Genomic DNA, 15,209 nt, shown 5'->3' on the forward strand with positions numbered 1-15,209 from the left:
CACCCACACCATTCTGACTGGCATCCACGTACAATACAAATGGTTTTTCATAATCAGGCATGCGCAGCACCGGGGCACTGACTAACATTTTCTTAATCTCCACAAAAGCTTCCTCACAAAGCTTATCCCAACAAAATTTTGACTTCTTATTCAGCAACTTGGTCAGGGGCATGGCAACATCAGAGAAATTCTTACAAAATCGCCTGTAATATCCACTGGCCCCTAAGAATCTCAGTATCTCCTTCCTATTGGTGGGTGGAGGGAGATTTACAATGTCCTTCACCTTGGCTTCCACGGTTCTCACTTCACCTTTCCCAACCTTGAAGCCTAAGTACTCCACGTCAGCTTGCACGAAATTACTTTTTGCTAAGTTGACAGTAAGGTTGGCATCATCCAGCCTCCTGAATACTTCCTCCAGCAGCTGCACATGTTCTTCCCAACTCTCAGTGTACAACAATATGTCATCTATGTACACAGAACATCCCTTCAAGCCCTTCAGTACTCTGTTCATTAACCTCTGAAAAGAACTCCCACTGTTCTTCATCCCAAACGGAAGAACTTTGTACTGGTATAATCCATCCATGGTGACAAAAGCTGATATGGCTTTTGCCCTCTCAGTGAGTCCTACTTGCCAATATCCCTTTAACAAGTCAATTTTTGTTATGAAGTTGGCACTTCCCACATGATCTATACAGTCATCAACTCTAGGGATAGGGTAAGCATCAGGTTTTGTCACCATGTTAACCTTCCTATAGTCCGTACAGAAACGGAAACTCTCTTGACCAGGCTTGGGCACCAGTACACATGGCGAGCTCCATGGGCTCTCACTGGGCTCAATCAAGTCGTGTTCCAGCATATACTCTACTTCTTTTCTCATGATCTCTCTTTTCTGCGGGTTAACTCTGTAGGGATGCTGTTTGATGGGTTCAGCCTCCCCAACATCCACATCGTGCACCACCACATTAGTTTTTCTAGGTGCATCAGGGAACAAAGAACTGAACCTTTCAATTATCTCCCTAATCCTCTCCCTCTTCTCCAGCTCCATGTGCCACAGTTTATCATTTAAATTCCCTAACACAGCTGAGTTCTCTAGCACCATCCCTTCACACCTGCTCAATTTCACTTCAGACCACTTCTCCTCCGCCTCAGTGGTTACATTTACAACACTCACAGCTCTTACTCCTCCTACTACATCATCTCCATTTTCTCTGTCCCTTTCGTGAAATGGCTTCAGCATGTTTACATGACACAACTGGTTCTTTTTCTTCCTCCCTGGAGTTTTTACAATGTAATTTACATCACTCATTTTTCTCTCAATCTCCCAAGGCCCGCTGAACCTGGCTTTGAAAGGATCACCCTGCAATGGGAAAAGAACCAAGACCTTGTCCCCAGGCTGGAAAGATCTGGCCCTCGCCTTCTTGTCATACCAGCCTTTCATTTCACTCTGACTATTTTTCAGATTTTCCCGAGCAATTTCCCTAGCTCTCATCAATCTGTCCTTGAAATCAGATACATATTTCACCACAGTATGAGGCTCCTCTACTCCTAACCATTTTTCTTTCACCATCCTTAAAGGACCGTTCACCTCATGGCCATACACTAACTCAAATGGGCTGAAACCAGTTGACTCCTGCACACTGTCCCTTAACGCGAATAAGGCTAGTGGCAATGCCTCATCCCACTGAACACTCATCTCCTCACAATACATCCTGAGAGTGTTTTTGAGAGTTTGGTGAAATCTTTCTACACAACCCTGAGACTGAGGGTGATAAGCACTCGACAGTCTCTGTTCAATCTTTAGACCCCTTAGGATTTCCTTGAACGCACGAGAAGTGAAATTACTTCCCTGGTCTGACTGCAACACCTTAGGGATTCCCACCCAGGAGAAAAATTTCACCAGTTCCCTCACAATGTTTTTAGAGTTTATACTCCTGAGGGGAATGGCCTCAGGAAACCTGGATGACATACACATAATAGTCAGCAAGTACTGGTTCCCCCTCCGGGTCCTTGGTAAAGGACCTACACAGTCTATCACCACCTTACTGAATGGTTCCTCGACCACAGGTATAGGGTGAAGGGGGGCAGGGCGAATCACCTGGTTCGGCTTGCCCACCTTCTGACACAAACCACAAGTTTTACAAAACTCTTTCACATCACCCCTCACTCTAGGCCAGTAAAAATGACACAGGATCTTTCCTAGGGTTTTTCTGACCCCCAGGTGTCCTGCCAGATTACCTTCGTGTGCCATCTCCAAAATTTTCTTCCTATACACCCATGGCACCACAATCTGCCTTTTCACCATCCAGTGATCGGAGGTTGGGGCTGTCAGGGGCCTCCAACTTCTCATTAATACCCCGTTATTCACGTAGTAGCCCACGTACTCATTGTCAAGCTCACCCAGCCTGTTAGCCTCATTCCAAGCAGACTTCAAGCTTTCATCACTCTCCTGAGCTTTTATCAACTCGTTCTTTTCTACCAGAAAATCAAGGTTGGGCCCCACCTGACCTACAACCGGTCCACCACTCGCGCACTCCGGGTTAGTTCCTTTTTCATCAGGTTCCTCAAACAGAACGCCCAGGCCTTCGTCCTCCTGCGTTGCTCCCTCGGCGTCCATGCGTTCTTTCCGGGCCATCGCTCGGGTCACTGCGCAGACTGGGAACAATTCAGGCACCTCTGCTTCCCCATCTGTTGAGTGAGGGACTGCTGCTGGAGTGGTGGTTTCCGTCATCCCTATCAGAGGATTGTCTACCATCTGAAGTTTAGGGATAACTCGACCTCCAGCCAGGTCGTTCCCAACCAGCATATCCACTCCATCTACGGGCAGTGCCTCCTTCACTCCCACCGTCACCTCTCCAGTGACGTATCCACAGTCCAGCCAAACTTTGTGCAGGGGAATACTGAACTTGCCTCCTGCACCCTTGCATGAGACCTCTCTGCCAGTGCTGGTCTCCTCATTCCATGGGAGTACACTACTTAAGATCAGGCTCTGGTTAGCTCCCGTATCCCGAAGGATTCTGATCACCTTCTCTGGACTTCCCTCCACTTTCACTGTGCCCTTACTGGTGAAGTGCTCAAAGCCCTCATCTTTCGGCGGCTCCTCTTGTATCTCTGCATTCATATTCTCCACATACTTTATCAGGTCTCTTTGGGCGGCAACTGCTCCCACTGGCTTCGGCCGTCCCTTCGGACACTGGAACTTCCTATGCCCGCTACTTCCACATCCAAGGCACTTAACTGCACCTTCATCCCCACTACCCTTCTGGTAATAGGTAGTGCTCCTGGGCCTACTCCCATAGGGCGCAGACCTCATGTTGTGGTCGGCTGGCGGGGGCATGGTGTAAGTGTGGGGAAAACTATAGTTGTTAGGGCGGGGCTGGTTTGATCTGTGGACTGATGTCGAGCTCATCTGACTGTCATTCTTATATCTCTGATGACCATCATTTCTGCTGGAGAATGGCTTTCTCCCTTCATGGTGTTCATCTCCGTTCATCCCACGGACCGCACAGTACTTGTCAGCTCTGCGTCCGGCTTCCATCACGTCTTTCACGTCGTGTGATGCGAGCTCACATCTTACACTGAGGGGCATTTGGCTCATAAATTGTTCCATCTGTATAACTCCTTTTACCTCTTCAAGCGTAGTGGCTTCCTCGGCCTTCAGCCACCGATCCAGTTTAAGGATAACCTCTCGAGCCATCCCGAGATAAGTATCACCTGGGCGTTTTGTCGTCCTGCGGAACCTTTCCCGGTACACATCCGGACATAGAAGGGTTGATCCCAACACCGCTTCCTTTACCACTTCATAATCACGCGCCTCTTGCTCACTCAAATTCACATATACCGCTCGGGCCCTTCCCTCAAATTTAGACTGGACTATTATTGCCCAATCATTTTCATCCCATCCCATCATCTTTGCAGCTTTTTCAAATTGAAAAAAGAAGTTTTCTTCCTCCCCTTCCACAAAGTTAGGCATACTGATGGCCCTTCTCTCTAAATCCCCGTTGCCTTGAGCACCATTTCCTACCCTGGTCCCGTTCACTTTATTTTTACTTTCTGCTCTAATTTTTTCTATCTCAATCTCCTTTTGCATCTGTATTTGCTCCCTCTTTAACTCCATCTCTTGCTGTTTCTGTTCCTTCTGCATCTGTATTTGAAGTTTCATTAACTCAAATTTTTCACTACTAGAAAGGCCATCTGTTCCACCAAAAGCACCCAGGTTTATCTCACTGACCCCAGCACCTTCCTCTACACTCTCCTCATCATTATCCTCACTTTCACCACCATCATTTTCAAACCAGCTCCTCTCCACAAGAGCATTTTTTAACTCCGCCTGCATTTCCTCCTTTTTCTTGGATTTCAACTCCACTTGAAACCTCTCAGCCACTGAACACAATTCCTCCTTGGTTAGTGTGTACAGATCATGCACACTTCTCGACAGAAGGAACATCTCAACACGTCTAGCGGCCATGATTACAACCACCACACTCCACAAAATATTCACAAAATATTCCTCCAAATATTCACCACAATAAATGCACAGTTTTTAAGAAATATTTCACACAGGTAAATTCCTCCCAACAACAATCACCATGTAACACTCGTTACACCCCACAAATGTTCAAAAATCCCGGACGGGCCCCCATATTCTGTCACGATCGCCTACTTACCTGCGATCGTACGATACCGGTTATCTCTCCAAGAAAGTGGACGTTACACTGATCCCGGAAAGTTTTAAAGGTCTGGATTTTTAAAGGCTTCGAGTGCCTACCCGACCTATCCGAAATCGTCAGAATTATCTCTTACTCCACCTTTACCTTGACTCAGCACACCTGGAATCACCTCTAATACCAGATTGTTGTTGGGGGGGGGTAGAAAACACGATTATTCCATGTTACAAGCACATATATTAATACTAATAATAATTCACAAACAACATGAGGTAGCACACGTTACTACATGACGTTCTCGTCACTTCCCACGTCACCAGAACCCGTTTACACCTCCACCAGTCACAGAAATGTTTCCCCTCAACCGCAGGAATTTACCCGGACGCCATTTCCGCGTCCCCAGACAATAATTCCCGAATTTCACCTCCTCAAACCTCACAAGAGATTTACCTCCTCAAACCTCACAAAATATTACCATTATCACCAAAGATTACCCATAACACCATAACATCGTCCCCAAAATCACCAGTACACCACAACACCAACTTCCAAGGTTAACACCACAACCTCCACTCACAAAATGGCTGCCAGTTTGACCTATGACCCCTCCCAACAGCGTCACCGGCACAACTCAACAACCGAATTTCAGCGGACAAGAGCTCTTGGTACCACAAAAGACTCACTAACCTGATCCTGGATATCAAGGTTATACCGCTACACCACTAATACCTCCACAAGCTCACTCCATCACCAATCCACACCAAAATCCTCCCCTGAGAGACGCCTTCCCTCCACCTTTCCTCACGACCTAAGGCGCTCTGATTTTTCCCCTCCTTGGAATGTGTTGTTGCCCACTCAAGCTCCCCTCGTTTTCAACGTATTTCACCTCAATTATACTCCCTTCCTTATACATATAAAGATATAGAGAACTTAAATTATGAAGAGAATAATACTACATGATATAAAATGGGTAAATAAGCCTTACACTACTTATAACAATAATAAGGATAATGTCTGAATGGCAGGTAACCGGAACACGGGGACACTAAGAAAACGTGATCCCATTCAAGGTAAACTCGGCCAATAACATGACAATATATATAGTTATATAGTTATATATAGTTATAGTTATAGTTATAGCTATAGTTATAAAGATCATAATGTATATAAAACATATCTAGTAATTTTCATTTTAGGCATTTAAAATTTCAAACTTCTAACCTAAAAAAAAAAAAAAGTGACATGATGAACGTTGACATGTTGATTGCAGCCTCCTTGGACGTTGTGACGCAGCATTTCAAGCCAGAGAGCTGCCGTCTAGTCTCCTCAGCCAGACGAATCGCTGCTTGTCTCTTCGTGAGGCGCCCGATGGCTTGAGTCACGCTTAATCCACTCATCCTCGAGAACCAACACACCTTTATATCTAGGTTGTGAAGATAAGCTTTCCTGACGAAGGATTGAGGGCTGGACGGTGTGTGTGTGTGTGTGTGTGTGTGTGTGTGTGTGTGTGTGTATGCCAAGATGGGTGGGTGAGTTCGCGTTGGTGTGAGTGGGTGGGTGGGTGTGCGTCCATGTCTTCTAAGTAACGAGAAACAACACGTTCATAAGGATTTACGTAAATTACAACTGTATATATATATATATATATATATATATATATATATATATATATATATATATATATATATATATATATATATATATATATATATATATATATATATATATATATATATATATATATATATATATATATATATATATATAATATACATACATACATACATATATATATATATATATATATATATATATATATATATATATATATATATATATATATATATATATATATATATATATATATATATATAATATACATACATACATACATATATATATATATATATATATATATATATATATATATATATATATATATATATATATATATATATATATATATATATATATATATATATATATATATATATATATATATATATATATTATATATCGTTGTTGGGGTTCCTAGTGTTTTAAGTTGAAGCATTTTGTGTGTCCGAGCCTGCCATCCTCTAGATTTACTGGCACACGGCTCGTGACAGGAGCACACACACCAAATACACTCAGGGAAACACACTCCTAAGCAACATTTTCACTACACAATACGCACAGCACACACTGCCGAAGAATCTTTACATCCACAAATATGCAGCAGCATAATCAGAAGAAACCAGGATGCCACAATATCGGTGAATTCAACCTCAAACTGTTGACGTGTAGACACGACCACAGGCTGAGGTGTGAAGGATGCCATACACTTGGACACAAATCTCGCCAATGTAGTTACTACAGCGGTTAGGGATGTGGCTGGGAAGATGCTGCCGATGTGTTTGATATTAAAAACGATTTCATAACTATCTAACATACAAACAGCCAGTCTTTGCAATCAAACCTTGATGACATTAAGCATCTTGTACACGAAAGAAATATCGATTTGTTGTGTTACCGAGACGTGGCTTCGTAATGAAATTCCTGATGAACATTTAACTTTACAACACACAGGTGAGGTGGTGGACGTGGAGGAGGAGTCTGCATATATGTAAGCAAGCAACTGAAGGTAAGTGTGATAAAACTACCTACTCCTAAGCAACCCGGTGTCCAGGACTTATGGACGAGTGTACAGTGCAGTAAGTTGCCAGCTTTTATTATAGGTTGTGTTTCAAGACACCCCAAGGCCACAGCTTCCTCTTCTGAATATGTCCAAGATGTGTTGAAACAAATGTCTGTATGTAACAAATGGCTTTATATGTTGATGTGATTTTAATGATGATTTATTTTCTAAGAAAAACAAAATTGATGGTATTATCAGAAATAGCAGACTCACACCAATGATAAAGGAGCCCACTAGGATGACGTCAAGCACAGCCACAGTGCTGGATGTGATCATCACTAATAAACCAGAAAGTGTTTTGGCCACCTCTGTTGTTCCCGGGCCAGCACCTGATCATGACCTAATTGGCATTACAATAAATATCAAGAAGATGGAGAGAGCATGAACTAAAATCTTTTGGTCACCTTGGTAAATATAACAAGGACGCTTTGTGAGCTACTCGTGCCAGAACCCCATCATTTTGATCAAATACTGACCACAGGCCACGTTGATCTACAACTTGATATTTTAATACTAATTACATGAGTTGTCTGGATGCGTGTGCTCCTTTAGTAACTAAGGCAGCAAGCAGACCTGCAGCGCCTTGGCTCACTGAGGGTTTGCGTGTAGCAGTGAGGCAGCGTGACGACACCCGCAACAAGCCGAGGAGAGCCAGACACAATATTTGTCTGCAAAAACAATACACGAATGAAAAGAAAGAAATAAAGTCTCTTACTGGTGCTGCTAAAAAAAAGAAAATATATTATCTTAAAAAGTCTAATAAGAGCAAATAAAATTCATCGGCCATATGGAATGTGATAAAATAATTAGTTCCCGGCAAGAAAAGCAGCTCGAGAAAAATATGAACTTCATAATGTCTTTCAAAAAGCAGAATAATTTAATAATTTCTTTGCCAATGTAGGAAAGACAGCATATGACAACGCAGCAGACAGTACAGAGCAATCAGTGCTCCCCCTGGACCCTTCTCTTTGTAAAGTGCAGTAGTGTGACTGAAAAATTCAGACCCAAGCCAGTAGATACCAACACACTCATATTAACAGTAAAAAGTCTTAACCAAACACGTTCTGTGGGCTCAGATGGAATTTTGCTCAAATTTATCAAGGATGCCTTATATTCTATTGCATCATACCTGCCATGCGTCATAAATGGCTCAAATGTTACCGGAGTATTTCCTCAGGCTTGGAAAAACGCATGTGTCGTTCCTCTGCTAAAGAAAGGTGATTTTAATGATTCAAACAATTATCGTCCTGTTCCTTTTGCGGATGACACAAAGATAGGTAGATTAATTAGTTCAGAATCGGATGCCATCGCCTTGCAGGCAGATTTAGATAAAATGAATGAATGGACGGACAGATGGCAAATGCAATTTAATATCAATAAATGCAAAGTACTTAGCGTAGGTAGAGGAAACCCACACAATAGGTACACATTAAACAACCAAACTCTGGTAGGTACAGGGTACGAGAAAGATTTAGGAGTTATAGTTAGCTCTGAACTCCGTCTAAGAAAACAATGCATAGAAGCCAGAAACAGGGCAAATAGGGTACTAAGATTAATTTTTAGGAGTCTTAAAAGTAGAAGGCCGGAAGTAATATTAAAGTTATACTTGGCGCTGGTCAGACCTCATCTAGACTACGCTGTGCAGTTCTGGTCCCCACATTACAGGAAAGATATAGGTCTATTAGAATCAGTACAGAGGAGAATGACTAAAAGGATACAGGGGATGAGGAGTATTCCTTGCGAGGCGAGATTGAAGTTGTTAAATTTACATTCTTTAGAGAGACGCAGGTTAAGAGACCTGATAGAAGTCTTTAAGTGGTATAAGGGTTATAACAAGGGAGATGTAAGCAAAATTATTAGGATCAGCAACCAGGACAGAACAAGAAATAACGGGTTCAAGCTTGAAAAATTTAGGTTTAGGAAAAAGATAGGAGGAAATTGGTTCTCAAATAGAGTGGTAGATGAGTGGAACGGACTCAGTAATCATGTAGTTAGTGCTAGGACACTAGAGAGCTTTAAGAGAAGATTAGACAGGTTTATGGATGGGGATAACAGATGGAAATAGATAGGTATATTTCATACAGGGACTGCCACGTGTAAGCCTGGCCGCTTCTTGCAGCTTCCCTTATTTCTTATGTTCTTTTATTTTTTTTTTTTTTTTTTACTGGTGCTCTCCAAAATATTTGAAAAAAATTGTATGTCAACAACTTTTATAATTTTTAGAGGATAACAAATACATTTTTAACAGCCAGTATGGTTTTAGACTTCATCTCTCAACTGAGTCTGCGCTAACTATTATAACAGATAATATTTACAATAATATTGACCACAAGAGAGTGTCATTGTTGATGCTGTGTGATTTGTCTAAGGCATTGGACAGTGTCAGCCATGATAACCTCCTGGCAAAGTGTTCTCACCTCAACATAGACTCCTTCAACAACTATTAATACAATATGACTCTGTCAGTCAAACTGCAAAGGGCAACACCTGCTAAAGTAAATGTCCATTTCGGTGTCCCTCAAGGCTCCACCCTTGGACCAGTACAAAAAAAAAAATAATAATAATAATAAACGGTTTATTCTTTAGGCAGTCAACAAACTGAAAATGTACATTGGGAGTGGGGAAATACTTGACATTAATCCTAAAGGTAAGTCAAATCTAGAAGAGACTATTGATTGATGGCTCGCACCATGGTGGGAATCGCACTGAGTCTGTACCGGTCCGTACGTGGCGCCTTTAGGGGCGTTATCTTGTACTGTCCACTATACATGTTAATGACATGGCTAAGTGCACCAGTGACTGTATTTTAGTTCAGTACGCGAATGACACTCAGTTTCTTCTCTAGGTGTGCTACAGCACACCTAGAGAATATCATTAAAGAAGACCAAACCATTCTTGTTAAGGCAAAAGAATATTTTCTCAAGAATGGATTAATGACCAACACTAATATAACACTGTGCATATTTCTCGGTGGCAGACACTTGCTGTCATAGCTGCCTCAAGACACTGTCATTAAATATGATAGTACTTTTTATGTAATTTATTTATTTATTTTTTTTTTTCACAATAATCTTGGTTTTACTATGGCTTATGACAACGTTTTATTAAATTTTACTAAAATTTTATTTATCTGTATTTGCACTTTAATTTCGTGCTTTACCTTTGTGTTACTCTATGCTCTCTTACTATAGACTTTTATTTGTCCAGTTAAATGTTTACCGATGTTTAGCTAATTTTACAATGACTTTTACATGTTGTGATATCAGTCATTAGGGCAATGATGTACACAAAAGAATGAAAACAATTTCCCATCCAGCGGTGTAGAGCACAACCATTGGGCTCTCGCAGAGTTTTGAGCTTCAGAGATTTGAATGTTAAGCAATTTCTCGATGTGCGTGGTGCTTCCATTGTTGCATTGCTGACACCTTCTCTCATCAGTCGCCTTCCATCAATAATTAACCTCTCTATAAAGAGTTGCATAGTGATAAAACCACCATAGATGACAGTGAAGGAAGGAATGTGAAGCAGCACAGAGACGGACAGACATGGACACGTGGGAACACGAGGGAGGCTGCAGGAAGGCGTATATATTATGTGGGCGATGTGTGAACCGCTGATTGCATAAGCAAAGGGAAATACTCACTTTATTCCACTGTGACTGCTTTTAGCCAAAGGGATTGTTAATACTGCTGCTACTACTAATAATATTAATAACAACAATATACCTCGTAATGAAAATTATCGAACTTGTACCAAGTCGCAAATTTATGTAACCTCTTTTTTTTTATTGCCATTTAATGGCATTCGAGACTTTACAATACGTCTAAGTCTTCAGTGTCCATAACACTGCTAGCACTACTTGTAGCAGTAGTAGTAGTAGTAGTAGTAGTAGTAGTAGTAGTAGTAGTAGTAGTAGTAGTAAGTACTTATCATCAGCCACTTGGCGTAATGATTGGTACACTGAGTTCATAATATGTCAGTATATCCTGAAATTGCTCAGTTTTTTTTTGTGATGAGACAGAAAACGATCCCTTGTGTAAGATAAACTATAGTATATCTATCCGTGGGTTTGTTAAGCTGAAGCACTACACGTTACGTAGTGGAATTTGAAAATAAAAGGAATTCGAATTGCTACATCAAAACAATGAACACTAATGAAAAGTTAAATGCTAGGAAGACTGGTGCAGAGAAAGATACAGGCGGTGTTTCCAGGCGGTTCCTCCTTTGAAGACCAAGAGATTGATCTCAAAGTGTGAGACCTGCTGGATCACATTTGACAGTCACACACAACATCCTTCATGTTTTCTCTAATGCTAACTCGCTTGAAGAGGGCAGAACAGGCAGGCAGAGCTCACTGCCTTAATGAATGATTGCCTCACAGACACACGCACATTTGAGGGCAACAAACACAGAGGCAACACCCGAGGCGCTCACAGCAAAAGGTTCCCACCTCGCCTCGCTGGCAAACTGATTCCTCGACTCGCGTCAACCCAACTCATTTTTCATCGCAAGTCGGCAATTTTCTTTTCGCTGTAAAATTAAATCACTTTCGGAAACTTGGGACCAAATTTATTCAGGCCGGAGAAAGACTTGGTGGACGCGGTGGAGGAGCAGGCGGCCGACTGGAGCTGGCTGGATCTGGGCCCAAGGTCCACGCCAGCCTCCTCTTCTGCTCCACCTACGAAATTGTTAGCGTCACTTGCAGCCCCTGACAGCCCAAGGAGACGCCACCACACACCCTACGGCAAATACTGCCAGCCCAGGAGCCCTTTAGGGGAGGACTGTGCTTCCTCCATGGCAGTGTCCGGCGAATGGTGGGTGGCTCTTGGTCACCATGACCTCGCGTTCACTGTGAGGGGCTGCAAGCGTCCACGCCATTGCCCATTGGATTTAAATGGACCCTGAAGGAGAGAAGGGTTCGCCTCTATGTACTGTGTATCATCATTGTGGAACGCATCGTGTATCATCATTGTGGAACGCATCGTGTATCATCATTGTGGAACGCATCGTGTATTATCATCGTGGAACGCATCGTGTATCATCATTGTGTATTATCATCGTGTATTATCATCGTGGAACGCATCGTGTATTATCATCGTGTATTATCATCGTGGAACGCATCGTGTATTATCATCGTGTATTATCATCGTGGAACGCATCGTGTATTATCATCGTGTATTATCATCGTGGAACGTATCGTGTATTATCATCGTGTATTATCATCGTGTATTATCATCGTGGAACGCATCGTGTATTATCATCGTGTATTATCATCGTGTATTATCATCGTGGAACGCATCGTGTATTATCATCGTGTATTATCATCGTGGAACGCATCGTGTATTATCATCGTGTATTATCATCGTTGAACGCATCGTGTATTATCATCGTGTATTATCATCGTGGAACGTATCGTGTATTATCATCGTGTATTATCATCGTGTATTATCATCGTGGAACGCATCGTGTATTATCATCGTTGAACGCATCGTGTATTATCATCGTGTATTATCATCGTGTATTATCATCGTGTATTATCATCGTGGAACGTATCGTGTATTATCATCGTGTATTATCATCGTGGAACGCATCGTGTATTATCATCGTTGAACGCATCGTGTATTATCATCGTGTATTATCATCGTGGAACGTATCGTGTATTATCATCGTGTATTATCATCGTGTATTATCATCGTGGAACGCATCGTGTATTATCATCGTGTATTATCATCGTGGAACGTATCGTGTATTATCATCGTGTATTATCATCGTGTATTATCATCGTTGAACGCATCGTGTATTATCATCGTGTATTATCATCGAGGAACCCATCGTGTATTATCATCGTGTATTATCATCGTGGGACGCATCGTGTATTATCATCGTGTATTATCATCGTGTATTATCATCGTGGGACGCATTGCATCATGTAATCATCGTTGTATCATCGCTTTACTTACACTAACACAACACAAAACAACACAACACACGGAAGAGAACCTTTTTGGGGAGAAAGGAGCTTCTTTCATCACACACAACACAACACAACACAACACAACACACAACACAACACACAACACAACACAACACAACACACACACGGAAGAGGACCTCTTTGGGGGGAGAGGATCATCTTTCATCACACACAGCACAACACAACACAACACACAACACAACACAACACAACACACACACGGAAGAGGACCTCTTTGGGGAGAGAGGATCATCTTTCATCACACACAACACAACACAACACAACACACAACACACAACACAACACAACACAACACAAACACACACACACACACACACACACACACACACACACACACACACACACACATACACATAATATTATCTAATAAAATAACAACATAATTACAAACACAGCAACAATAGTGAGTGATCATGACAATATGTAATGCTACAAAGGGTTCCTGGCTGCAATGACTCAAATTCCATTCACATTGTGTCACCCGCCTGCAGCTCAGCAAAATAATCTTTCAAGACATCACTGCCATCAGCGGAATCACTGTTGAAGAGAAACTGATTCCGTGTTCGTTTCAGTGCCACAGTAACCTCTCCATGGTGAAAGTATCCTTTGAAGGGCTGAGTTACCTCCTGCAGATGCTTTCTCACTTCACTCACAAAGAGCAATTCATACGTTTGTCAGGAAATGCAGAGTTCAGACCATCACGGCTCCTGACTTGTAGTCCCTTAGTAGCACTGCTGTTACCGCTTGCGGGGGAGGAAGTGAAAGAGTGAAGATGAGAAGATGAAGGAGTGAAGATGAGAGGATAGAGGAGGCGGGGAAGGAAGGGGAGGAAGTGAAGGAGTGAAGATGAGAAGGAAGAAGTGAAGGAGTGAAGGTGAGAGAGAAGAGGAGGAGCAGGTGGGAGAGTGAGTCGTGAGGGTGTTTACACTAAAAGCTGGTGACCTATGGTTAGTGCCATAATGAAACCCTTGTGGTGGTCAGGTGTTGTGGTGCTCGCCACACTCCTAACGGCAGAAGGGTGGTCGCCACCAACACACACAGACCTGTGTTCTGCACCCGTCGCCCACGCTCATTCACAAAGCCCCAATACGTGTCACGATCCCTGTTATCTTTCCAAGAAAGTGGACGGCACACTGATCCCAGAAAGTTCTAAAGGTCTGGATTTTTAAAGGCCTCGAGTACCTAGCCGACCTATCAGAAATCGCCAGCTATCAAACCCTCTCACAAACCCTCACCTCGGCACAGCACGCCAGAAATCACCTCACTGCCTCATCAATGTTGGGGAGGAAAACACAGTTATTCTATATAATAACAGGATATACTACTAATAATGTTAACTCACAAACAAATTGAGGTAGTACACATTAAAGGAAATTAGGGAACAAATTTCTAGCCTAGACCAACACAGGATAAATCCCACTCACTCACTCACCATAGATTCCCCCTTTTACTGAGGCTCTTATATCGCCTCCCTTATTGCTCAGAGGCTATGCACATCAATACCTGACATTCCCGTCACTTCACAAACCAATAAAACCCTTCTACTCCTTCAAAGGCCGCTGAAATATTTTCCCCAGCTGCGGGAATTTCCCCAGACGCTGTCACCGCGTCCCCAAATAACAATTCCCGTATTTTACCTCCTCAAACCTCACAAGACATCACCAACATCACCATAGATCACCTGTAACGCCACAACACCTTCCCCAAGGACACCAATAACACCACAACACCACCGCGGCACCAACCACAAAATGGCCGCCTCTCACCCCGACACTGTCCCCTCAGGACACCATCCCCTCAGCGTTACATAACCAACACAACTCACCAGCCACACTGCAGCGGACAAGAGCTCTTGGTACCACAACAGACTCAC

At 42.5% G+C, this 15,209-nt stretch overlaps 1 long non-coding RNA gene across 1 annotated transcript in view; it reads right to left on the reverse strand.

Annotated features, from left to right (window-relative positions):
- LOC135110024 (uncharacterized) overlaps positions 1-15,209 on the reverse strand; it is a 35,251-nt gene that overhangs the window by 2,962 nt on the left and 17,080 nt on the right. The window contains exon 2 of the long non-coding RNA XR_010273038.1: positions 7,863-8,009. This is a non-coding gene — a long non-coding RNA (uncharacterized LOC135110024). The remainder of the gene's footprint in view (positions 1-7,862; positions 8,010-15,209) is intronic.

Source organism: Scylla paramamosain, chromosome 19 (assembly GCF_035594125.1).
Source record: "Scylla paramamosain isolate STU-SP2022 chromosome 19, ASM3559412v1, whole genome shotgun sequence".
In the NCBI taxonomy this organism is placed as follows: Eukaryota; Metazoa; Arthropoda; class Malacostraca; order Decapoda; family Portunidae; genus Scylla; species Scylla paramamosain.